Here is a 26,919-nt window from a genome sequence, read left to right on the forward strand (position 1 = left end):
TTCAAAAAGCCCTCTGGCTTGGCACCGGGATTTATCTACCAGGATTTCTTCTCCATACCAACTGCAAACTCCCATTCTGTGGACAAACTCCAGCCAGGATCAGCCCACTGAGACCCCTACTAGGACCAATGTCTCCTCCTCATTCTGTACTGCAAGGCTCTCAGAGCATCCCTAACTGTCTCCTCTGAGCCCTCTTTAGTTCCATCTGTCCTCCTTAGATGACATTGTTTGGGGGCCACACACCACTTTCGAATCTTAGAATCGAAAAAAGATTTCTAAAGGTCATCTGTCCTAAAAAGCCCCTGTCGGCCTTTTACAGAAACATTCTCATCTGAAAAAGTCCCTCCCAGGGGGTCCTGGGGCCAGGGCCCGGGTGATAAAGCGTCCTTTCCTGACTGAACCCTGGTACCTCTGTGTCACTGAAGGCAGGCGGCAAAGCTCAGGGCAGAGTGACTCAGGCCTTTACCGGGGCACTGCATACAATGGCAAGATCTGAAAGGTTCCAAAGGGAAAGAAAACCAGAAAGGCCAAGACAAGTGGCATGCAGAGAGAGCCAGCCCACAACAAATCCCAAGAGCCAAGAAGAAACCCGTGGAAAAAAATCTTTCCTGAGAGGGTTCCATTGTGTGCGCTCTGGGTCAAAAGAACCTCCTGTGCAAAGGAGCTCTCCCACCTGCTGAGACTGTCCCCAAGGAGGTCTTTTTTTTTCTGTCTGGATTTAGCAAACTTCCTGCTTCCTCTCCCCCAGTACAGTGAGCCCCTCTCTGTCCTGGTCAACGAGGGTGACAGGGCTTGGCCGCCGTGGTGGCAGCTTGCCGGGGCACTGGCACAAAGTGACTCAGTAAATACTGTGGCTTTGATAATTTCTTGCTTCACTGGTCTCTTGGGATTCTTTCCATCTGCATTTAAAAAAGAAATCGGACCTCCCTCTGCCCACAAAGTCAGATGCCTTTATTTTGTGTAAGACTTACAGAAATGGACGCCTATCCCTAATACCAGCCCATTGGGTAATATATTTTAAAATAGGGAAAAGCAAAAAAAAAAAAAAAATTTAAAATTCCCCCTTCTCTGAACTTCAATGAAAGCTTCGTCAATGGCGACATTTAGAACCCACAATTGATTCAGTTTGAAATGGAAACATTTCATGTTGAAATCCAAAATGTCTTACATACATGAGAAACTATTATGCATAAAAAAATCCTATGATTATTTCTCTCTCCAAATAAAATTCATTTGTGTTAATAAATACTCCTCCGTGAATGTGCAAGTTTAGGGAACACACAGAGATTCTCCAAGGCCACATCCCTTTGTTTCTGGGATTACATGAAATAATTTTATATAAGCAAAGGGGAATCCTTATCAGATTTGTATACCAAAGATGTAAACCCCAGAGCTCAGAAGTTATTTTAACCCAGAGTGTCCACCCCACCCCATCTGATGTCAGACCCCTTTAAAGCTGTCTTGGACCAATTATGTGTCAGGCTAATGCATCCTGAAAACTTGGATGACATGTTCATTTAGTTATCACAACAGTCCCATGAGACGTGTAATTTCCATATTCAAATCAAGAAACCAAATTAAGAGAGGTCCAGAATGTTATCCAAGATCACAGAGCTACTGAATAGGTCAGTGAAACAGAAAGACTCCTAAACCAAGAACTTTTTCATTGTAGACTTTTGCAATCATATGATCATCTCTAGTCACTCAAGTTCAAGTTCTCCACTCATCAGAAATACCTCCAAAGACAATCGATTGCATTTTGAGACAGTTTTTATTGTTTGAGAAAGTTTTTGCAGCACTTGCGTAGAAAGTTTTCTCTTTCATACCTAGAATTTCTTTATCTATAAAATTGCTTTTGCAGAGCTTCCTCATAATGCCCAACTGTAAGCCACACCGTAATTATGAATCTACTCCTGGGGCACAAATCCAGGGGACATTCAGAGGGGTGTAAGCCGACCATCACTGACTACAATGTGATATTTCCAAGCTCCGGGTCAGAAGAAGTTGAGGCTCACCTATAAGGGAGTACATTTTAGCATCGTCATGTGAAACCCACAGCCTCCATGCTGCCAAAGCTAGGGAGCACTGGTGTTCAGGAAGTGTTAGGGGCTGGTTAATGTCTGAGGAGGAGGAAGCACTACAGGTTCAGCTCATGGGAAGACAGCTCAGAAAGGAGACACGTGTTCTGATGACAGAGAGCCTCTAACCCACCTGCATTTGTCTGCAAGCCATTTCCTGGTTCTTGTATGACAGTGACCTGGAACTGTGAGTCACAGAGGTCATGAATCTAGAAATGTAGGCTTTGCCAAGTTCCCCAGCCAGGTGTCCCCTAACCAAAGTAGATCCATCCATACCCCTCTGCCTCTACAGCCCTTGGTGTATACCTCTTGGCCTGGTTGTGTCATTGTGAGCTATTGGCATTAGTAGTCCCGTCTCTAGACTGTGACCTCATAGTACAAGGAATGGCAAATATGGCCCAAGGCCCATTTTTTTAAGTTAAGTTTTATTAAAACATAGCCACTCCCATTAATTTTTGTATTGTTTGTGTCTGTTTTCTCTATAACTGTGATAGATTATATGGATCACAAGGCCTAAAACATTACCTGTCCCTTGATACAAAAAGTTTACTAATTCCCATCCCTCCTCCCTCTCTCTCTCTCTCTCTCTCTCTCTCACCAGGGATTAAACCCAGGGACACTTAACAACTGAGCCACATCACCAGCCCTTTTTAAATATTTTATTGAGACACTGTATCTTATTAATTTTAGGGCCTTACTACATTGCTAAGATTGGCTTTGAACTCATGATCCTCCTGCCTCGGCCTCCCAAGCCACTGGGATTACAGGTGTAATCCTGTAATGTACACCACACTCAGCCCAATCTCTGTTCTTGAGAGCAAAAACAAGTCCTTATCTTGTATCTCTATTGGAGTCTTGTATCCCTAGTGGTACAGCTAGAATTTCTTTATCTGTAAAATAGCCCAGATATCTTTTTCACAGAGATGTGTGAAATATAAAGAAGATGTATTTGGACAGCACAGGTAAAATGCCTCACATGGTACCTGGCTGAAAACAGATACTCAACACGCATTTAGTGAATGAATAACCAAAGTAGATCCATCCATACACAATGAAACAATGCACGCGGAAACACTTAGCAAACTATACAATGCTCTGTGATAACAAGTTGGGTTATCACCATCTTTGTCAAATATAGACATGCTCTAGAGCAAGGCCCACCCTCCCCTCTGGCCTTCCCGATCCTGATTTTATAAGTAAAATCCCACACACAGTCTTAATATAAGCTGATTCACATTCTAATTTTTTTAAATTGCTCTTCCCTGTGATCTTTAGGTTAAATCTGGAGCTCCTTAAATAAGAACTACTAAATATTGATGGCTCTGATCTATGGTAGTTTTGTTCTAGGTCAGCCTCCCTAAGCTCAAACATTTCCCAGACTTTCCTCCCTTGGTTGCCCTCCCTTATGATTGGCTACAAGAGAAACTGACTGGTTTGAGATTTTGAAAGCAAAGCAAATATCATACTTAAATGTCAGTGCTGAGCCCCAAGTGCCATCATAGCTCATGCACATGCTCTGTCACTGATCTGCTGTTCTCCTAGATGTGGAGCAGAAACCAATTCTGCAGCTTCCACAGCTCTTGCTGTGTCCTGTGTCAGGCATGTGTGAGCTCCGTTAAAGGGCATGCTCTTCTTCTGTAAGGTGAGATGACAGAGGTCTGGTATAGGTCTCAGGTTGTCTTTGTTCTCTCCTGCTTCAGGTCCAACTTAGACTTCCTGCTCCCTACACTGCATTAACTTCAGACCCACCATAAGATAAAGAGGCAATGGCATTCCCAGAATTCTTCACTAGCTGTCAATCTTCATCCATTTTCTGTGGGCTATGACAAAATACCTCATACTGGGTATGTTATTTTTAAAAGGGTTTTATTTATCTCACAGTTTTGGAGTCCAAGAGCATGGTGCCAGCATTGGCTTCTGTTCAGGGCCTAATGGCAGAGAGTATCACATTGCAGGCTGAAGTGCATGCCAGAGTGAGAAAGGGATGGGGGAAACAAGAGGGCAAGCTAAGAAAGTTGACTTCTTTTTATAACAACCCACTCTTGTAACTAATGCAGTCCTGTGAGACCTGTTCCACTGTCTGGAGAGGAGCGTTGATCAAGAGCAGTGTTCCTGTGACCTTATTATCTCCTTGAAGACCTCACCCCCTCAATACTGTTATGTGGGAGCATTAAGCCTCAGCACAAGTTTTGGTAGGGACAAACCTTCAGACCATAGCACTGCTCTTTGCAGGACCTGAATAGTAAGTTTTCTCTCCAAGACTTTCATTTCCATAGTTTTTTTTATGAATAGTGAATTGTGTGGAATCTAATTTTTGTAAGAAATTCTTTATTTCACATCAGTGAGAGTGCCTCAACTTTCCTGAAGAAGAGAGCCTAAGGGATGGGTTCTCTGACTTGATTCTAGAACCTTTGGTCTGATTATATTGAAAGGCGTAAGGACCCTGATGGCAGGGGTAAAGGAGACACTGGTAGTCATGGTATGAGTATAAAATAGCTAATTAAATTATCACCTGTAAACACATGTCATTAAATGCCTATAGAAGGTGAGACTTTGAATGACCAAGTATTTGCTTCCATAGAACATTTTAATAAAAATTAGGAGGATAAAAGAGTGCATAGGTAGCTTCTAAGCATGGTAGAGGACTTGGAGAAAGAAAATGATGATCTTAGGGCTCTAAGTTCCTAACTCAAAGGCCAACTAAGGAAAACCTTTAGTTCCTGTGGCCACTGGACTGAAATTTCTAAAAATCTAATCCAATGTCAAATTTGGGGCTAAAAAAATGAAGATCGAAATTACAACCTCCCAGGCTCTCTTATGTTAAAGTTAGAACTTCAGCTGGGACGAAGAGGGTCCCCAAAAGACTGGGGCAGAAACATGAGCAGATTCCAATGAAGCTGGAGAACTTGGGTTTTGCTGGGTCTCCTTTGTTAGTTGAAGTTGCACTTCCTCCATAACTGAAGAGTTTAGTCTCACCTTGTCTGAAGAAACTGCGGTGAACTTCATTAGAATTGGTTCAGGACAAAAGACCTGCGGTACCTTGTAATAAACTACTAAATCTCCACAAGACCTTACCCTAGCCCTTCTCATTGCTTCTAGACTTATAACTACATTCAGGTTTCAGCAGGTCCTAGGAGTCATAGTTTAAAGTGTGATCCATGAGGAAAAAAAAATTCATATACATCAAAAAAGTTATGTCTTGCCAATTTATAGTCATAGAAACTTGAGAAATATTTTTTTAGAAATTAATCTTAATAATATTAAACTAGGGTGGAAGGAATATAATGCTGGACCAGGGCAAACAGGCCAATACAGGAAACTGAAGAGATGCTGGATTTCATGTGATACTCTAAGTGCCTTTGAATGACTTTCACGGTTTCCTTGGTTCATTGACTAAAACGTAGATCCAATGGTGGCTTATACATGGTACAAATGAAATACTAACACTTTCTTAATACAAAGTAGAGTAAGGTAGCCAAAGGCTTAGGGAGATCAGAATGCTAGAGTGGGTTTATTATGTGAGACCTGCCTGCCTACCTTCTAATGATGTCCCCAGGAGAGTCCAAAGGATGCTTCTGTTATCAAGACCTTGAGATATGACATTTAAACCATAAGACCCTGGAGTAGCTCATCACGATAAAACAGGAATGACATGGAACTGTTGGCAGTGAAGGAAGCTCTGGAAATTCATGAGGATGATCATATGCATAGGTAGCAGAACCCAAGTGGAGGGCGCTTAATCCCCCACCAGAGACGAGGTGGACACTGCAGAGGATAGCAGACCCGAAACATTCATCGGAATGGAGATCTCTTGGCTTTCACTACTTGATCATGTTGTCCCTAACGTAAATTGATGTGTGGCCTGCTCAAGTCTGATCTACATAACGTTGAAAAGTTCTAGATCCTATGAGTAGAGAGACTTGACTGATTGCTTAGATTTGAGTCAGATCTCAGCCCCATTGCCACTTGAACAAGAGGGGAGTGGATCCCCTCAGGAAGGAACCTACTAATCAGCCCAAAATTATAGAGTAAATCTTTTTTTTCCTGTTTTTCCCAAAGAAACCTGAGGACATTTATCAGTATTACTTTGTTTTAGGAAAAAGGAAATTACTACACCTTTCAGGAATTGCTGGGTGTTGGCTCCAAACTGACACTAATTTCAGGAGAATGATAATGCCAATGTGACCTACTGTAAGAACACCAGTTTGTGGGGATCAGATGATCCGTGGAGTTATGGTTGAATCCATCTCACAGTGGGCTCAGGGTGACCCTGAATATCACATAGTTATTTCCTGGTTCCAGAACTGATCGTTTTAGGAGTAGACATGACCTGTTATTAGTGGGATCTCCACATTGATTTCCTTCTCTATGGTATGGGTTAGTATGATACAAAAAAAATCAAGGAAACAATGGTAGAATCCCCGCCACCTGCAAAAGAGCGAACTAAAGAAGCATCACATTTTTGAAGGTGTGGCAGAAATTGATGCCATCAACAGGGACTTGAAAGATGGAGAGATGGTGAATCCCACTACACTGCCACTTGACTTGCTCATTTGGCCTGGGGCCAAGATACGTGGATCATGGAGAACGACTGTAGATTATCCTAAATTTCATTGTGTGGCAATTCTAGCGGTAACTGCTTTCCAGATGTAGTTTTGTTGTTAAAGAAATGAATACAACCTCTGGTCACTACTGACTTGACAAATGCAGCTTTTTTCTCTGTGCCTGTTAATAAAGACCACCAGAAGCACTTTGCTTTCAAACAGCCCAGGAGGCAGTACACCTTCACTGTCCTACCTCAGGGCTGTAACTCCTCAGTCTACTATCATAACCTAACCCTGTGGACCTCGATAACCTCTCTGTTCCTCAGGGTGCCACACAGGCCTACTATGCTGCTGATATCATGCTATGTGGTCCTGGTTGATAGGAAAAGGCTGCATATCTTGTTAAGAAAAACACAAGCAAATAGAGAAAAAAAATAAATCCCACAAAAACTCAGGGGTGAAATCTGTATGGGTGAAATTTCTAAAGATCTGAGAATCAGGTCATGTTGAGAAGTTTCATGAAACATGAAAGAGAAGTTGCAGCATCTGGCCTCTCTTACCACGAAGGCAATGGTACCATGCCTGGTCAGCTTCTTGAAGCAACTGCACTTCTTTGGGCATGCTATTCCAACTTTATCAACCTGTAAAGCTGCTGGTTTTGAGGGCCGTCTGGGAAATGAGAAGACTGTGTAAAAGACCCAGGCTACTAAAAGCATGCAATGGAGGAAGGATAGCATCTTCAAAAATGGTGCTGGGAAAATTGGAAATCCATATGCATCAAAATGAAACTGAATCCCTTTCTCTCTCCATGCACAAAAGTTAACTCAAAATGGATCAAGGAGCTTGATATCAAATCAGAGACACTGCGTCTGATAGAAGAAAAAGTTGGCTATGATCTACATACTGTGGGGTCAGGCTCCAAATTTCTCAATAGGACACCCATAGCACAAGAGTTAATATCTAAAATCAACAAATGGACTTACTCAAACTAAAAAGTTTTTTCTCAGCAAAAGAAACAATAAGAGAGGTAAATAGGGAGCCTACATCCTGGGAACAAATCTTTACTCCACACACTTCAGATAGAGCCCTAATATCCAGAGTATACAAAGAACTCAAAAAATTAGACAATAAGATAACGAATAACCCAATCAATAAATGGGCCAAGGACCTGAACAAACACTTCTCAGAGGAGGACATTCAATCAATCAACAAGTACATGAAAAAATGCTCACCATCTCTAGCAGTCAGAGAAATGCAAATCAAAACCACCCTAAGATACCATCTCACTCCAGTAAGATTGGCAGCCATTATGAAGTCAAACAACAACAAGTGCTGGAGAGGATGTGGGGAAAGGGGTACACTTGTTCATTGTTGGTGAGACTGCAAATTGGTGCAGCCAATTTGGAAAGTAGTATGGAGATTTCTTGGGAAGCTGGGAATGGAACCACCATTTGACCCAGCTATTCCCCTTCTCGGTCTATTCCCTAAAGACCTAAAAAGAGCATGCTACAGGAACACTGCTACATCGATGTTCATAGCAGCACAATTCACAATAGCTAGACTGTGGAACCAACCTAGATGCCCTTCAATAGACGAATGGATTAAAAAAAATGTGGCATTTATACACAATGGAGTATTAATCTGCATTAAAAAATGACAAAATCATAGAATTTGGAGGGAAATGGATGGCATTGGAGCAGATTATGCTGAGTGAAGCCAGCCAATCCCTAAAAAACAAATGCCAAATGTCTCCTTTGATATAAGGAGAGTAACTAAGAACAGAGTAGGGACAAAGAGCATGAGAAGAAGATTAACATTAAACAGGGATGAGAGGTGGGAGGGAAAGGGAGAGAGAAGGGAAATTGCATGGAAATGGAAGGAGACTCTCAGGGTTATACAAAATTACATACAAGAGGAAGTGAGGGGAAAGGGAAAAATAATACAAGGGGGAGAAATGAGTTACAGTAGAGGGGGTAGAGAGAGAAGAGGGGAGGGGAGGGGAGGGGGGATAGTGAAGGATAGGAAAGGCAGCAGAATACAACAGACACTAGGATGGCAATATGTAAATCAATGGAAGTGTAACTGATGTGATTCTGCAATCTGTATACGGGGTAAAAATGGGAGTTCATAACCCACTTGAATCAAAGTGTGAAATATGATATATCAAGAACTATGTAATGTTTTGAACAACCAACAATAAAAAAATAAAAATAAAAATAAATTTAAAAGAAAAAGACCCAGGCTAATATTCTGCCATCTGAATGGAACAAAGGACTTGGCACAAGCAGTTGGCTAAAAGTAGCTGTAGCAGGTCTCTACAGGTAAGTGACCATATGGACCTTTAGAACGTGGGTATAAAACTGTGCCATACTCCGCACATTATTATTCTCCCTTTAAGAAAAACTTCTGCCTTATTTTGGGGCCTAATCGAGACTGAATTCCTGACCATGGGCCACCAAGTTATCATGCAACCTGAGTGATGTGATAAGTTCTAGTTCCAGTCTACCCTTGTGCTCTCCTGCTTCATGTGCTGCTGTTCTTCCTGTTGCTTTTCCTGCTGACCTGGAGTAACTTCAGGGCACCACCAAATACGGAGTCTTATCTACTCTACCTATATCACTTTGTGGCCTGGTGAGTGACTTTGATCCTTCAACTTTCTCCTTCCAGATTGTCTTAGCCTGTTGCTATAACAAAATATCTTAGACTGGAAAATTTACACAGAATAGAAGTTTATTTGGCTCTCAGTTTGGGAGCTTGGGACACTGAAGAGCAAGTTGTCTGCTTGGCCTCTGGTGAGGGCTCTCTTGCTGCATCACAGTATCGTGGAGGGTACACATGGCAAGACAGAGCAAGCAGGCTAGCTTGGGCTTCTCTTTCTCTCCTTATAAAGCCACTAAAGCCATCATAAGGATCCCACCCTCATTACCTCATCTAATCCTATATACCTATCCAAGGTCCCACCTCCAAATGCCCTTAGCATATGAATTTAGGGATTAAATTTTGTACAGATAAAATTTGGAAGGAGGCATGGAAACTCTAACACAGATCTTCACTTCCACAACTGCAATGGCCAAATTCCTGTAACAAATCCTTTATTATGTATCCCTCATAGTGATTCCGCTTTCCTTATGAAACCCAAACTGGTAAAACTGCCTATTGTGCACATGATTACATTTATTTTTCATAGCAGCTGTACCTAATCGATCTAATCCCCCAGTTTTATAAATGCAGAAACTGAGAATTAAAGCAGTTTGCCCAACCCCTCAGTCCTACTCTGTGGGATCTAGAATCAGAACCCTCCCTGCACGTGCCTGACTCCAGACCTACACACACTGCTTGGGAGAAGCAGAGGCCTTTGCCAAGCTGCACCCAGATCCCAAACAAGAAGCAACACCAATGCCCACTGGAGGGAAGTGGAGAAGTCTGTTGAGGTGCATTCTTTTAGTGCAGAGGTGAAAATATACCAAGTGCAGCCTCACACAAGCCGGGGTGGTGTTGCTCCTACTGTGGACAGGGGAAGCCAGACACAAGAGGACATGCTCAGGATTCCATTGCATGGAGGTCAGAGACAATGAGAACGGAATCTTGTTTAGGGACCAGGAGCACATACTTGGGTATGGGAGGAGAGAAAACCAGGACGGTGGTAGCCATAGAAGTCAAGATAAAAATCATTCTTGGTGGGAGGGGGTAGCAGGAAAGGTAGTGGGGTACTTGCAAGGTGGTTTCTTGACTTGCATGAGGGTTAGGCAAGGTCTTATTATATAATGACCTGTTCTGCTGTCATTCGTGTTTTATGGACGTTTCTGTCTGTGTGTATTCCATGTGTGACCACAATAATGGTTTTTAAAGCACCACACATCACAGCACTCTTCTAGCTTCACAGTGACAGTGAGAAGACTAAGGATGTCTTGCAAAGCTCTTTTGAGAAATCTCAAATTCTCAAATGCCACCTGGCAATTTCGCCCCCCAACCTTAAGACTTTTGTTTTCTGCCTAAGGAACAACACTTTCTTAGACTTCTTTCAAAAGAGGTTTTTGATTGGTTGATTGATTGATTGATTTGGGTTAAAGAAGAAGTCATCACTTAACAGGATTGTCATCGATGTTTCCAGATAGACAGTAAAATGGGCAACATGGGCACCACCCTCATGAGGTAGGTGGCACTCCAGGTACTTGTTCTTCACAGGGCACCCTAGGGAATAACAGATACCCCAACTGCTTTCAGAGGAAAGCAGCTGTGCTTCACTATGTTATATGTTCATTCCCTCTACAGACAAGGCAACTGACCACAGAGAAGTTAAGTCATTTGCCTGTGTCGCTCTTCAGGAAATTGAAAATCCAAGTGTTGAACAGAGAGGCCCTCTAACCCTGGAGCCTATGTGAGTAACCACCAAACCATACTGCCATCCCCAGCCAGCACACGCATGTGTGTGCACGCACACACACACGTGGAAATCTAGAAATCCTCCCTCTCTTTGTAGTGAACAATCATCTCCTGCCTCATTCTAAAAGTTCCCTTGACTCTGTCCCTATATTAATTCCTTCAGCTTAACACAGGCCAATTTCATCCTCACCCAATTTATGGCAGATTCTCTCTATATCCAACTCCTCTCTTGTCAGCTATGAATCTTTGGATGGCTCCCCATTGCCTACCTTGTCAAGTACAGACCCGCTCCATGACTTACAGTGCCCTTTATGAACTGGCCTTAGCTCTTCCAGTCTCTTCTTCTATTTATCCTTTCATCTGTCTCTCTGCTAACAATTCCAGACTAACTTCTGCACCCCCATGCACCACAGGGCTTTCCTCTGCTGGCCTTCCCTGCCCTCTGCACTCTCTCTCTCTCTGATCCCAGTCACCCTTTAAAACCCAGTACAAACACCAGCTCCTCTGAGAAGCATTGCCTGATGCCTTCCAGCCAGGACCTCTAGCCCCAATCTCTCCATACCTCTATTGTGACATTTATTAATGTCTGCCCTATTGAGATTTGCCCACCTGTCACCCCCACGGGCTCTAAACCAGAATAGGGACTGTGTCTTATTGACTTTTTGATTTCCAAAGCCTGCCACAAAATACTCCAGCGAGTCTGTTCATATTCAATGACCTCTTTACCCACTTAAGTTCAAGTCCAGTGCGGTGGACTTGCATGACACCATGACATTTTCTTGTCCTGATATCCTGGCAGGTTCCTCCCAGAACAGATGGGCTAAAGCAGACATCATGTGGAGGCAGTAGGATGGAGGAGTCCTTTCCTGGCCAATGGGAGGTGACTGATACAGGGACCTGCACAAAGGACTATTCATCGGGGTGCAAGTCTGGCTGGATGCCCACCTGAAACAGATTTCGCCTGGCCCAGCCTCGGACTCCAAAGACTCTGCCAAGGTGAATCGGGATGAAGAAAAGTGGAAAATTCCTCCTTCACATCGCATTGGGAAACTTGAACCAGAAATCAACCTCACAGGCTCGGCCTGTCTCATTTTTCCAGACAGGACTCCCTGATTCTCCAGTCTGCTGGAGCTGTCGTGGGAGCAGTGTGAAGCTCCTGTGAAGACTTTCATGTGGCTTCTCTGCTAGAAAACAGTCCCCTCCTAGAGGCCTATTGGAACACAGCTTCATTGAGAACCTGGCTTGTCTTCCAGGCAGGGCATGGGGACTATTTTTCAAGGGAAAACACATGCCTAATTGCTGGAGAAATACACATGTTTAATTTCTTTTGAGCCCTGTGAGCATTCTTCCTTAAATAAATCATGCTGCATGATCTTGTGACCTGAGACCTGGAAGTGGTTTCGTCCTGGCCCTGAGCCGTGGCCTCCAGAGAGAGGAACACTGTCTCATTTGGACGCCCATGTGAACACACACGATGCTGCTTTGTTTTCACCCAAATGGGCAGACCAGCTGGAGCTGCAAGAGTCTCTCATCTGGACGCTTTTGCCAAGAGCGGAGCAGGTATGGGGCAACCTGTGTGCATTACAGATGAAAAAGAACAGGAAGTTGGCAGTGACAATAGGAATAGTCTTTGACAGCCCTCTCCACTTACGCAGCAGGGCACTGAGGTCCAGAGAAAAAAAAAATCCTGTGGCTGGTGTTTCCCAAGGACTGGCTGCATGAAATCTCCTGGGGAACTAGTCACAAATGCCACAAATGCTGGGCCCCATCCCAAACTCGGTCTCTGGGGATTTCCTCTGAAACTAGGACTTCAGCTGGTTCCCCAGGGAGCTCTGATGCACCCTGAAGTCTGGGATCTTTGCAGAGTTCTCTGGCCTTTCTGTTTAGACACAGCCTGAGCCCACATTTCTCAGGGGCTTCAGTTGTCCTTTAATATCTGCTCTGTTCACCTGCCCCCCCCCCAGCTATAATGGCTCCTTCTAGAGTTCTCTCACACCCAGATCACATCACCCTGCTTGCTACCCCCTCCACTAGCCCCTCATCTAAGGCTCCTGGTCTCCTAAGCTGCCAACATAAGTACAGGGAACAACACTCTCTCTCCAGCCGTGTCTGGGCTGTGCACAGCCCCAGAGAGAATCTACTGCTGCCCCTCCTCCCTGTCCCCATCTGTACGCCTTCCTTCCTCTGTTCCCCCTTGTGTACAGAGTGATGACATTATTCATGGAAGCAATAGCATCTGCTGTCTCCGGAAGCCGGAAGCTCTGTGTGGTCTCAAGAGGGGTCCGTAAGATGACAATTCCTTTTGAATTTGGGGGCTCGCTCAGGCTTATTGTAAGTAAACATTTTGCTAAATGTGTCTGTAGACTTCTGGTGCATGTGGTTTAGAGCTTTACTCAATTCATATAATTCTACAGTCATCCTCGGTATCCAGGGGGATTGGTTTCAGGACCCCCTGCAGATACCCAGATCTGTGGACACTCAAGTTCCTCTTGTAAAATGTCCTCGTATTTACAGATAACCTAGGCATATCTTTCTTTATACTTCCAATCATCTCAAAGTGACTTACAATACCTAACACAATGTAAATGCTATGGAAATAGTTGTTAGTATTGTATTGTTTAAGGAATAATGACAAGAATGAAAAGCCTGTACATGTTCAGTACAGATGCATTTTTTTCTAAATATTTTCAATATGCAAATGATTGAGTCAGAGGACGTAGAACCCACAGATCCACAGGGCCAGCTGTAATCTCTTCCCTCCACATAGCCACCTCTGTGTTGACCTTTAGTTCCTCTGTGCATGGTGATATTTCCTTGAAGGCAGACCTGTGTGAAGGGAGGCCTCCTCCGAGGGGAGCAGGAAGGAGGGAAAGACACCCATGGCAAGGGAATCTGATGCAGGTGGGCCAGTTCTTCTTGAGCTGTTGGACATCCTCATACAACTTCAGTCTTTTCACCTGAAAAGAGACTGCAATTGCCACCTCACAGAGTAGGTGTTGTAAGATTTAGAAGCACAGTGCCTGATGCTGGCTCATGGTGAATGTTCCTGTTCTGTTCTTGGCCATCATAAGCTGCTATTTCAGATGACACGCTGCAAACTCTCAAGACCTAGTTCTTTTTGGCCTGAGATGCTGGGAGTCAGAGGACCCCTCTGGAAGGATCTCTAAGTTCTTGAAGAGAAAGGAATAATTTGAATTCCTGCCATTGAAATGATAATATCAGATAAGCATTCAGGATGTGGTCTGTCACCACAGGCACCTCACCTAAGTTAGACTGCAAAATATCTCACATCCATTCTGATGATCCTGTGATAACAGCTAGGCCTGACACTCAAGGTCCATTTTAAACCCAATCAAGTCAGTCTTACAGACTCATCCATCATAATTCCTCCAAACCCCATATTTCTGGGGGACCCAAGATAGCCAAGAAGAGGTAGGCTGCAGATCTCACCTCCTCTGCAGTTTGGAATCAAAGCAGTGAGAGAACAGCTTGATGGGAGAAGTGGGTGACTCACCATATTGGAAGGTCAGAGACATGGAAGGACTCAAAAATTCTAATTCCTAGAATAAACCCCATATTTCTCCCAACCCATGCAGTTTACTGTGTTCCCCTCCATATGACATCCCTTCCTGCAATCAGACTTCTGCTTCTTGACCTCTGCATTCCTCCTTTCTCTGCAAAATGAATTTCCACTCATCTCTGAAGGCCCTCTTCCACCAAGCTCCTCCTGCTTCCCTAGCTGAGGTACCTTCAGCTTCCAACTACCTTTCTTTTAGGATGATACTACTAAACTGCTTTGTATCCTAAAAGTGGAAACAGCTCTTCCCAGACCACATCTTACTGGATTCTTTGAGGACAGACCCTGGTTCTCAATTTTTCTAAGAATACCTCTGTCGGCACATGAGAGATGTTTATGAATGTTTATTGAGATGAGCCAAGGGATTCTAAGGGTTAAGTCACATACACCAAGTCTTTGATTTGAACACTTTTCTTATTTGTTTGATGGCAACAAAGACAGTACCTTCTCAATCAATTTTGATTTTTTTTTTAAAAAAGGTTATTTTGAGATTATAGGGGAGTGTTATTGACCTCTGAGGACAAGAAGTGAGTAATGTTGGGTCATAAAGAAATAGAAAAAGTTTCCCATGTCTGTCCTTCAAGGGATACAGAGTCTCGCATTGCCTCTTTCTCTGTACATCAACTCTCTTCTCTTGGTAGCCTGGACCTCTCTGTAAGGCTCTTGGTTTTATCTTTGTAATTTAGGCTTTGCCTGACTCCTATTTTGTTATGCACAATACCAACTCCTGTCCTGTTCTCTCAGGACCTTCCATTTCAAGCATCCTCCTAACTCTCTGTGTCTCTTAGTTAATATTCTATCAAAAAATAAAGTGATTGGCTTGGCCAATCTGTGCCCCAAATCACATGTGCACCTCTGTGGCAATCAGTAGCCCAGGAGCAGGAATGTCTGATAACTGTATGACCTGCTGGATTCCACCATTTCAGCAAGAAGCTAGAATTCAGTAAGAAGGAGGGGAGAATTAGAACTGGCCATTGGTGGAATCATCATTGTAGCAGAATCAAATACAAGAATGTCTACAAAAAGGTGTTCCGAGACTACAGTAAGGACCCATGCTGAGAACCACAGCGTTGGCTGAAACAGGAGCTCATGGGTGCTGCTGATGTGGGTCTCTGGGGCTTGTGGCAGCTGAAGGTCATATACAGCTTGGCTCAGTCTCTCTCAACTTTCTACTTGCATTTTTGTTTTCTTCCCAAGAGAAACGGGAATGGAGCACGTAGGCTTACCCGGATGGATATTTCTGGTCTGTTCTCCCCATTACCAGCCAAGATAACTCTGGAGTTCACAGAATGAGAACCAAGGGGAAAGGAAAGAGGTGGGGAGAGGGACGGTATATCTGAGGAGCTAGGGGCACTCCAACTAAGTCATGCAGGGGACACTCTAAGAGGCCATTACTTATCGGTTAAAGCAGGCTCAGGATGATGTCTCAGGTAGATGCATGGGTGTGCTTTTTGCCTTTCCCTGCTTGAGCCTGACATGATGTAGTTTTCCCTTCTTGCAATAATAAATTAATATAATAAAATAATAAATAATAACTAATTCTCCTTGAATATTACTCAGCCATAAAGAAGAACGAAATCATGGCATTTGCTAGTAAATGGATGGAACTGGAGATTGTCATACTAAGTAAAGAAGCCAATGCCAAAACACAAAAGGCTCAATGTTATCTCTGATATGCAGGTGCTAACCCACAATGGGAGAGGGAAGAATAGAAGTTCATTGGAGAACACAAAGGGGAATGAAGGGAAGGGAAGGGGGATGGGAATAGGAAAGACAGTAGAATGAGTCAGACATAACTTTCCTATGCTCATATATGAACATGCCACCAGGGTAACTCCACATCATGTACAATATGTATAATATGACAAAATACATCCTACTGTCATGTATATCTAAGAAGAATAAATAAAAATAAAAAATAAAATCCTCCTTGTCCCCTTTATAGCCCTCTCTTTCCTGGGTATTTTGGGTAGCTATAACAAGCTTCCAAAGACTGGGTAGTTTCTAAACAATAAAAATTTATTTCTGAAATCTGAGATCAGGGTGTCATCATGGTAGGGTTCTCCTGGATGCTGGAAAGGCTGCCCACTGTATCCTTCCACAACAGAAAGGGCTAAAGCACTCTGTGGGGTCACTTTTATCAGGTCACTTCTCCTATTCATGAGGACTCCACCCTCAGGACTTAATTGCCTTCCAAAGGCCCCATTGCATAAAACCTAACTGCATTAGGGTAGGATTTCAACATCTTTAAGGGGGAAAGGACACAAATATTCAGTTCATAATACTGTAATAATTACCCCAGTTTTTTGTTCAATCAATGTTGATGCTCGAATTCACACAGGTTCAGTTCATTACCACAGAGATGAGATTCTAAGAATGGTGTTTTAAACAGACTTCTAGGACCTTCACCTTCACATACCATTACATGTGCTCTTATGTCCCTGTTTGCTCAAAATTGGAAAAACTAATACAGGATAGCCAAAGGTCAACCATGTGATGTCATGCTTCCTGCCATGGCCTCCACCCCACCAGGTTCTCCTTTCTTCCCTCCATCTTCAGGAGACTCTTTTTCTTTCTTTTTTTGGGGGGGGGAGGGACAGCATTCTTAACCACCTTTGATGACCCCATTCAAAAGTCTCCTCTCTACACAGACTTCCCCGACATCACAGCCAGACCAAATATCTCCTTCCTCTGGCTCCCACCTCCTGTGATCCTTTCATGTGCATCTCCCTGACAAGCCCAGTAAGTGATGGTGAGACCATGCCTGGTATAGTTTTTACTAGATTCTCAGGATGTATTTACTAGATTCTCAGGATGTATTGAAGAAAGCAAGACCTGCCTTCTTCCCATTTACTCTCTGTGGACATTGAGCAAGACTCAATTTTCTTAAGGCTTAGGAGGCCCATCTCAAAGACAGGGGCAAGAAAGATCTTCACCCAGCCTACTCACATCCCTGAGACCAACAGCTAGGGAAGTTTTGCAAATCCCCAAAAAACATAGCAGCATGGAGGGATGATTCCCCACATCCATTGCATCATGGTTCTCATAAGTGACCTGCTAACCTGGTTCAAGAGAAACAGGTGTAACATCACTGTATCATCCATGCTTTTGTTTCCACAGTGTGGTTACAAACAGTGTGTTGGCTTTGCCCCTATGTACTGATGCCAGTGGCACTCTTGATCCTCAAGGGTCCCTCTTCAGTCCAGGGCAATAACTTCACAATAGTGCAGTTGAACAGGAGGTCCCTAAACATTGAGAAAGCAAGGTCGGAATTAGAACTGGTTTCCTAGGCGTCCTGTAGGGCTTGTCTCAGTACCCACCCAAGGAGCACTGGTGTGTAAAGAAACTTTCTTGCCCAAATCCTTCATTCAGTCAGCCAGTGGGTCACTCACTCATTCATTCACTTACTACCTCCCTCAGATTCCTCTTGTGCCCAAGCAGTTAAGGCAGAGCGGGCTGGGTGGTGTGCTCTGTGAGAGGGCTTTGCAAAGGTTCTTATAAGAGTGCCAAGAAGCACCCATCCAGATTCCAGAGAGAAGTCCCTACCCCCAGGTAGCACCTGAACTGACTCTAGAAAGGAAGACAACCAGATGCCCTTGAAGAGGAGGGTGTGGGTTTTCCTGCAGCAGCAATAGCTTGTGCAGAATTTGGAGGTGAGTGAGAATCTGGGGTGCTGCAGAAAGCACAAGTTGTTTAGAATAGCTGAGTATAAACGGCAGATGCGAAGCCAGCCAGTTCAGGCCGGAGTGGGCCCAGAGGCCTTGCAGCACAGCTTATGACCTGCTCTGAAGGATACCTGAAATTCCTCTGTAAAAACTTGCTAGAGATCCCTCAATTAACCTGCGGGAGAGTCTCCAGGCTCCTAGTGCACTGTCTATTGGTCCATGGACTGTTCATTAAGTGCCCTCTGGCCCCACTGCCTCCGAGAATACTCAGCCCTCGCCTTGACCCGGGTGCTGAGCGCGAGGAGCCCATCCCCTGAGCCAGGACAGATGCTCCCCTTGCCCCTCACCCTCCAATGCCAGGTTCTGCAGCTGCTGACAGCGCATTGGAGCTGGTACCAAAGACCCACCAAAAGGCTGGCAGCCCGCGCTGTTTCGCAAGCCGTCCGAAGGTTCCCTGCCATGGTTAATTTTCACTTTTTCATAAAGATGTGTCCGTTTAGGGGACCAGGAACGGAGGAAGGCCTGATGGGGAACACGTGCCTCCGCCACCGCGGGCGCTGAGTCGTGCACAGGCGCGGCTGCAAACCTCTTGTCGTCCCCGCGCCAGACGCTGGCAGCCTCGGGAGGCTCTGGGCGTGCGGGAGCCCCCAGCCCACATGAAAGCCCGAGGGCGGCGGCCAGAGCTGTCCCCTTCCCGGAGCCGCAGCGCTGGCGAGCGGCCGCCGCGTCTCCGCCCCCCGCCCGCAGCCACCCGCTCCCTTCCAGCGACCAGCCTGGGAGCCACACAAAGGAAATGGCAAGAGAGTGAGTCACCGAGAGGCTCGTCTGCCGCCCGGGCTGCAGGCCCACAACAAGACCATTGTGCTGCGCTCTGGGAGGACCCGCAGCGCCGGCTGGAGCGAGGCAGACATTGCAGCGCGCTGAGTAATGCGCGCAGAGGAGGAATTGCACCCGAACACGGCGACCCCGGGGCCCTACCGCTCCGCAGAGCCACCGCAGGATGGCCAGAGCCCGGGCGGGGCCGGGAGCGGGGCTCAGGGAGGTGTCCCTCTACCGCCCTCTTCTCAAGCTGCTGAGATGTGTCTTCACCCTGGTTGTCAGGGACTGGAAGCCCCGGTCGGTCACGTGTCACTCAACTCTCTTCCTGTGGCTGTCCCTCACACAACCTGAGAAGGAGCTAAACATTGGTGCCTTGGGTCGGTGGGTGGATGGATGGGATCATTCATTTACACAAGCACTGCGTGTGAGGAGCTAGCCTAATGCCATCATCTCACGAATGGGAGAAATGGAGGCCCAGAGGTGGAAATGAAGATTGATAGCTCTAGAATTGGGTGCCATGTTGCTGGGCATGCTGTGCTCCACTGTGTAGCTGCTGCGAGGCTCACCTAGGGGGCATGAACAGCATGTGGGGGAAAGTCAGGATGGCTAAAACCCACTAGTATGAATAAGATAATGCCAGAGAGGTATGACTAGGGAGCAAGGGACAGAAACCAGAGCAATAGGAGACAGAGCTCCAGCCTTGAAGGGCGATCACAATCTCTTCTAAGACAGGTCATAGAGATTACATGAAATGAGGAAAGCATCAGCATTAGATGAGCATCTAGTGTATGCCAGGCCCAGGCATTTAATCTATCAACCCTTTATCATTCCAGATAAAGAAGATGATTGGAAGAGACTGGTGCCCTCAGGAAAATCGGTTGCCAGTTCTGGTAAGGCCCCAGAGTGATAGTAACTCAGTGGGGCCTCCATCTGAAAGTAATAAATTCTCAGCCTGGAGGCCCAGAAGCTCAATGACGTGGGGCCCCTCAGAGGGTGTCAATGTCTTAACATTAACTCACAAAGACTTGGACTTCCGTTACTAAGAGACTCGGGTGCAGAATGAGCTGAGCTTTTCCACCTGTAAGAGGCTGAGTGCTATGATCCAGGCAGGTCGTCTGGGGGCATGGAAGCAGTACCAGAGATTTAGAGTCACACCAGGGAGTGCTGAGTACCTAGGAACTGCATTTCTATGGGGAGAGCTCCTGAGGATGGACTTACCCATCCCTTGGAGGCCTCTCCTTCCCTAAGTCCTGTGCTCACCATGCTCACCATGCTCCAAGCAACACCATGCTCTGGTGTTTCCTAATTCCTCCACAGATGCCAACTTTAATTTTAAAATGAAGGCAACTGGCTTCCTTACTCAAAATTTTCTAAATTATCCAGAGTTTAAAGACAAGAGAAAGTTCAGGAGCCTTCCCAAAGCCACATGGTTGCAAGTGGTGGTGCCAAGATTGGAACTCTATCCCACTGCACTTGCCCTTGACACTACTAACCGTAATGACAAAGAATTTCTCCTTGTTGAGAGCTTGCAGTGGGATGAGCACAGGGCTGGGCACGCCACATGTTTTTCATGTAATACAGCAACAACATGAGATTGTTCTTGTCCCCACTTTAAGGTGAAGGTGAAGGGCAGAGTAGTGAGGAAACCTGCCCAAGCCAGGGTTGCTCTGTCACTAAAAGCTGAACTTCAAACCAGGCCTCCCCATCCAGGCTCAGCCTCCCTGCTCCATGACAGACCCAAGCAAGACATCTGCAATAACTGACCCCATGAGTCCCCTGGCTCCTGCCCCAGGGAGAAGCAATCTCTACTCTGAGCGGGGAGAGGGTGTAACAGCCCTGTCATGGGGTTACCAAAGTCCAGAGCCTTGCCCTCGGCCTTGTCAGTTTAAAGATTAGGTTTGGATCAGCTTCCTGGGGAGGAACAGGTTCCGGCAGTCTGACTTATGATGACTCAACCCACAAGGGACTGAGCCAAACCCAATTCATTGATTGACTTGTGAGATAAACCAGCCCAAGAGAAAGACTGTGGTCAAGAGCCCTGGCTTTTGAGTCGGAGGCAGTGAAACTCTGTTCACCACTTCCTAGCCCTGTGACTCTTCACGTGTTGTTCACTCTCTTTAGATCCTAGTTTCAGCCACTGAAAATGAGAGAGGAAAATGCCAGTCTGGGAGTGTCTAAAATATCTACTACAGCAGTAGGATTCCCATAAATGGTAATACTTATAATTTCTTTCATTATTATTGTTTGAAAACTAGGTTTGGCCCCTTAATAAGATCTCCCCTGTCCAATGAGGTGATCCTATCATTAAAAAAAAAAAAAAAAAAAAGTCCAACCCAGAAAACCTCTAGAAGAACTGAGAGGAAGAGGACTTAGTCTTCAGCCTCTGAGCTGTATGCATTGTCCCCTCTGCTGCCATTCTTTGGGGTTTATTTCTGTTCCAATGACCAATGCTGGTTTGAACTCAGAACCTTGTCCTCCCCTGGACAGAGCCGCTCATGACAATGAAGTCCTTCCCTTGGTACTTCCTTCCCTCTGAAGGACAGTCCTTTCCTGCCATCTTGCCTTCGCAACCCCTGTTCCATCTACAAGGCTGCAGTCCAATGTACCATCATTTGTGAGGCCTTTCCAGCTCCCCAGGAATGAGCACATGCTGATGGTGCAAGGAGCATTCCCAGGTACTGAGACCCAACAGTGAAAACAACAGCTGGACCTTCTCTTTCTGGAGCTTGAAGTCTCGTGGGACAATATACAAGCTAAGAAGCAAAGCAGCTTCTGGGGATTGCACAGGAAGAAATAACCGATCTGTGATAGAGAATAACCCGAGTGTGATGGACGGTCAGGGAAGTCCTCTCCAGGGAGGTGGCATTTATCCTGAGGTCTGAAGGGCAAACAGGAGTCAGTCTTGCCAGCTTGGAACAGAGGGCTCCTGGCATAAAGAACAGCTTCTCCCTTTGGAAGAGGCAAAGAACTTGATGTGTTTCTTATGATCAGACCAGACTGGAGCAGATGGTGGTTGGATGCAGGGAGGAAGAGTCATGGCAATCAGGGACAGGCAGAGACCTTGCTCATCTGTGCACCCAGCTAAATGTGTGACTTACTATTATTTATTGAGCATCTACTCTGCCAGGCACTGTATAGGAACTATCCATAGACTCTCTCATTTAATCTTCAATCTCCCAGCCATTCCTACCTGTATGCGATTGTTTTGTGGTACCGCCATTAGTACCTGTGGGTTTGTTCCCCAGTCTACTCCAACCCCCATTAGTGTGTAAGCTCCTCTATAAGCCATCTTGGTATCCCAGCACATAGCCCTAAAACAGTGCTGGCATGTCTGTGGAATTTCAAACACAGCTCCTTCTAACTTGGTCTTGAGCAGCTACAACTTGAGGGATCAATATCAGAAATCAGTAGTTTTCAGATACAGTTTCTAGAAATACACCTTGCTGTCATGATTTAGAATCACTAAGTTGCTTTGGTAGCATGCTTACAATTATTGTCTGGGTTCATCCATCCCTCAGTGTATGCACAAGAGCTAATCTCAGCCCTTTGCATGTTAGTGTCTATGCACAGGGTAATAGTTCCAGACTTTTCCCCAGATGGAGTGAAGTGCTCTACAGAGGCCACATAGACCATGCTTCCAAGAACAGGCATGAGGCCATCCCATTCAACAGGTCACCATTGGGCACCCACTAGGAACTAGACTGTATGACAGATTGAGCATAAAAATGATCTTACTCTTTACCAATTGCAAGACCAACTGTGTGCAAAGCTATAACTAAGTGACAGCAGAACTGTGATTGGAAGCAGGGGAGGCTCGGTCACATTTATGGGGCCCTGATCACAGGGAACCTTGATGCCAGGCCAAAGCTTTTAACTTCATTCAGCATGTAAGAAACAGAAGGAAGGGAGGCTTAAATGTGGTTTTTATTTTAATTTTTTTTAAGTAGGCAGTCATCAAGAACTTTGTTTTGATGGAGCCATTTGAAAGAAAGGAAAAAAAACAACTGGCCCAAAGGGCTTGGAACGATAAAGAGTGTGGCCAGGGGAAGGCATTTGGGGTCAAGGTTGGAAGATCAAATGATGGTAGGGACTCAGAGCAGCTCCCTTCATCCCCGATCGAATGAGCAGGCCCTGGAGTGGAGAGGGAGGAGTCACAGAAACAGAGTGAGGTGTTGAGGAACAAGTGGGGGCTCCGCAGGGTGGGACTGTTGCCTGGAAATGACAATCAGTGCTCCCCAGCCAATGACTCCAGAAATCAGAGACACCACAGATGTGTAGAAAAACACCAGTCTTGAGTTAGAATCTGATTCCAGTCCAATCCCTATCATTGATTAGCGATGCAACTTGAAACAAGACCCTTCATTCCTTTAACCTGTTCTCTCAGTAGAAAAATGAGGGTAACGACCTCCAAATCTCAAATTGTAGTAGGAAAAAATAAAATGAGTGTAGGGAGCTTTTATTGAATCTAAGAATTCCAGTCCTTTCTCCAGCTGTCCTATTGGAATCAACTTCACTTCCTCCTTGCAATTACTCAGTATCTGGTCATCTGTCACCACGTGACCTTAGGCAAAGGACAGGCTTTCAATCCTATCATTCCTAAAGGACCTTGCCAGATTGTCTAGGGAGCATCCAAATGAATCTGCTCCCCTAAGGACAGCCATCGACAAGTCTAAAAGTGGTAAAGCCACAGTGTATACTTACGTGGGCTTGACCTGGATCTTGGTAGACAGTGCAATCTATTTTGGTTTGATTATCAAGTTTAAAATATTGTTTATCACTTAAAAGCAGACGGGAATGAACAGGTGATTATGTTATAAGGCCATTGAAGGTAGGCTATGAAGACCCCTCTGTAGGTCTTCTCACCAACTTGAAATTTCCTTCGCTGAATTTGCTACAACCAAATTAGATGGTTTATTTTGAAGGAGTAACACAGAGAATGAAGAGAGTACCACTCCAGGAAAGAGGCAGGGTGAGGGAACGAAAGGCCATCAGACGACTTTTCCAGTCTTGCTTGAAGAGTATTGGCAACATTTTGAAGGGTCTCCAACCTGAGGGTGATGTGACCTTGACCTAGAGCTGACAAGGTTGGTCCAGCATCTGAAGAACAGACGGGGGCTGGGCAGGGCTGGGACTTTTGCCTGGAGACGGCCATCAATGCTCATCAGCTAAAGACGCCACAAATCAGAGACACCACAGATGTGTGGAAAGACACACAGAGAGTCTGGATCTGCTAACTGAGCAAGTCACATATGTCCTCCACTCCACAGAGATGAGCTAGCTAGACTAGGGTGGGATGAGCCAGACCAGAGGTTCTCTTCTTTATCAAATCACCAAATCAGAGTAAAGGGATTTAAAATGGAGAAATGATGACCCCAATGTGAAGGGTATCATTTATAGATTCTGCCTGCCGATTTGAAAATGTGCCTTAGTCTACTGAGGCTGTTATAACAAAATGCCACAAAATTCATAGCTTTTAACAAGAGAAACTTATATTTCATTGTTTTAGAGGCTGGGAAGTCTAAGATCAAGGTGCCAATAGATTTGGTGTCTGGTGATGGTGTGCTTTCTGGTTAAAAATGGTGGCAAGGATGTTGGGGGGAAAAAGGAACCACTGCTGGTTGGGCTGCAAATTGATGTAGCCAATATGGAAAGCAATATGGAGATTTCTTGAAAAATTGGAAATGGAACTATCATTTAACCCAGCTATCCCTCTCCTTGGTCTATATGCAAAGGACTTAAAAACAGCATACTACAGGGACACAGACACATCAATGTTTATAGCAGCACAATTCCCAATAGCTAAACTGTGGAACCAACCAATAGATGAATCTGCTCCCCTAAGGACAGCCACTTTCAAGTCTAAAAGTGGTAAAGCCACAGTGTATACTTATGTGGGCTTGACATGGATCTTGGTAGACAGTGCAATCTATTTTGGTTTGATTGTCAAGCTTAAAATATTGTGGCAGATATACCCAATGGAATATTACTCAGCAATAAAAGAGAATAAAATCATGGCATTTGCAGGTAAATGGATGGAGTTAGAGAAGATAATGCTAAGTGAAGTTAGTCAATCCCCCCAAAACCAAATGCTGAATGTTTTCTCTGATATAAGGAGGCTGATTCATAGTGGGGTAGGGAGGGGGAGCATGGGAGGAATAGATGAACTCTAGATAGGGCAGAGGGGTGGGAGGGGAAGGGAGGGGGCATGGGGTTAGAAATGATGGTGGAATGGGATGGACATCATTATCCAAAGTACATGTATGAAGACACAAATTTGTGTGAATATACTTTATATACAACCAGAGATATGAAAAAATGTGCTCTATATGTGTAATAAGAATTATAATGCATTCTGCTGTCATATATAAATGAATTTTTTTTTAAATGGTGGCTTCTTGCTGTTTTCTCATATGGTGAAAAACATCATATCCTTGTTTACAATGAGTCCTGTTACCGTGACAACTCCAGCCACTAAGGACATATCACCCATGATAACTCCTGCCACAGGTTCAGGATTCTAAAATGACTAATGGGTGTGAAGTGGACAATATTCTAATTAGGTTTTCTAAAGGGACCATTGGGGGGAAATTGGACACTGTTCTCATCAGGTATTACAAGGTAACCAATGGGAGCAAATGGGGTAAGATCTTCAATCAGGTCAGCAGAGGAGAAAGAATGTCTCATAGCCCAGTATATAAAACTCTGATTTCCAGACATCGGGGCCTTGAGCCTGTCTGTCTTGTTCAGCCCACTCAGCTCTACCTTACAGACTGCTACTTCCACCTTCACCTTTAATAATCTGTGCTTTGTCTGTTACTTCTGTGTGTCTTGCTCAGTTCTTTTTTGGGACACACCAAGAACTTGGACACCAATTGGACATCTTGATGATAGTACATTTAGACCTTACTTTTTCTGTTGTTGTTGTTTCTGCATCGAGGAATGCTTCTTATGAGCATATGTCAATCTTCCTGATTGAAAAATTCCTTCAGAATACTCCTTTAGACAGATATTCATTGTGGCAAGACTCTCCTTTTGAGAATGGGTTTGTTCCCCACTTCTCCCCTCATTGCTTACACTGCTGGATGCACTTGTCAAAAACTATGTGTAGGATGCATTTCTAGGAGTGAAATGATCAAAAACTGTGCAGTTCAACTTTTAGCAGAGTTGGCCACACAGCTCCTGAAGGACTCTTACAGATTTTTACTCCTGCCTCGTGGAAGAGAGTGTCTGGTGATATCCTGGTTGCCTCACCACCTTGTGATCTTTAAGAATCTGGTGGTAAAAAGCCAACCTCATAGTTATTTTGCATTTACTTAACTATGAGTGCTAGTCTACATTTTATCATGTACTTATAAACTGATGGTTTTTTCCTAAGACTGCTGTCATGTATAACTAATTAAAACAAATTTTTTTAAAAAGCCAAAATAAGTCACACAGGCTCCGTGTATGGGCTGTACCTGTGTGAGTCATGATTAATCTAAAAACCACTGCTGAGATTTCCAGTGGGTACTGTGTAGAGGATAACAGGTGACAACAGGGGCCAAGGAAGATTCTACCCCTGCCTGTAGCACTTACAGGTACAGAAGGGAGACCTCCACAAAGCCAGGCATTGGCAGAAACACTACCAGTCCCCACAGCAGGAAGCTTCCCGGAGGAAGTCATCATTCCACAGAGACCTAGACAAAGGCAAAGGGGACAGACAAAGAGCATTCCCAGTAGGAGGCCAGAGGATGCAAGTGTGAGGGTGACAGACAGGATGAAATGGGAGAAATTCAGAAGAGGTGGGGGAGGGGTGAAGAAGGAGGAGAAAGGGAGCGGGAGGCTACAGGTCAGGGCCAAGAACTCAGAATGTT

At 44.8% G+C, this 26,919-nt stretch overlaps 2 long non-coding RNA genes across 2 annotated transcripts; one reads left to right on the forward strand and one right to left on the reverse strand.

The window, feature by feature from the left end:
* The first annotated feature begins 11,929 nt into the window (after positions 1 to 11,929).
* On the forward strand, positions 11,930 to 16,506 carry LOC144376364 (uncharacterized). The gene is made up of 2 exons (XR_013436770.1): positions 11,930 to 12,565; positions 13,210 to 16,506. It is a non-coding gene; the product is annotated as an uncharacterized LOC144376364 (long non-coding RNA).
* A 76-nt stretch (positions 16,507 to 16,582) lies between these two features.
* Positions 16,583 to 19,325, reverse strand: LOC120884514 (uncharacterized). Its single transcript, XR_013436769.1, has 2 exons — positions 18,655 to 19,325; positions 16,583 to 17,827 (listed from the first exon to the last, which is right to left on the reverse strand). It is a non-coding gene; the product is annotated as an uncharacterized LOC120884514 (long non-coding RNA).
* Between the last annotated feature and the right edge of the window lie 7,594 nt (positions 19,326 to 26,919).

Source organism: Ictidomys tridecemlineatus, chromosome 3, assembly GCF_052094955.1.
Source record: "Ictidomys tridecemlineatus isolate mIctTri1 chromosome 3, mIctTri1.hap1, whole genome shotgun sequence".
In the NCBI taxonomy this organism is placed as follows: domain Eukaryota; kingdom Metazoa; phylum Chordata; class Mammalia; order Rodentia; family Sciuridae; genus Ictidomys; species Ictidomys tridecemlineatus.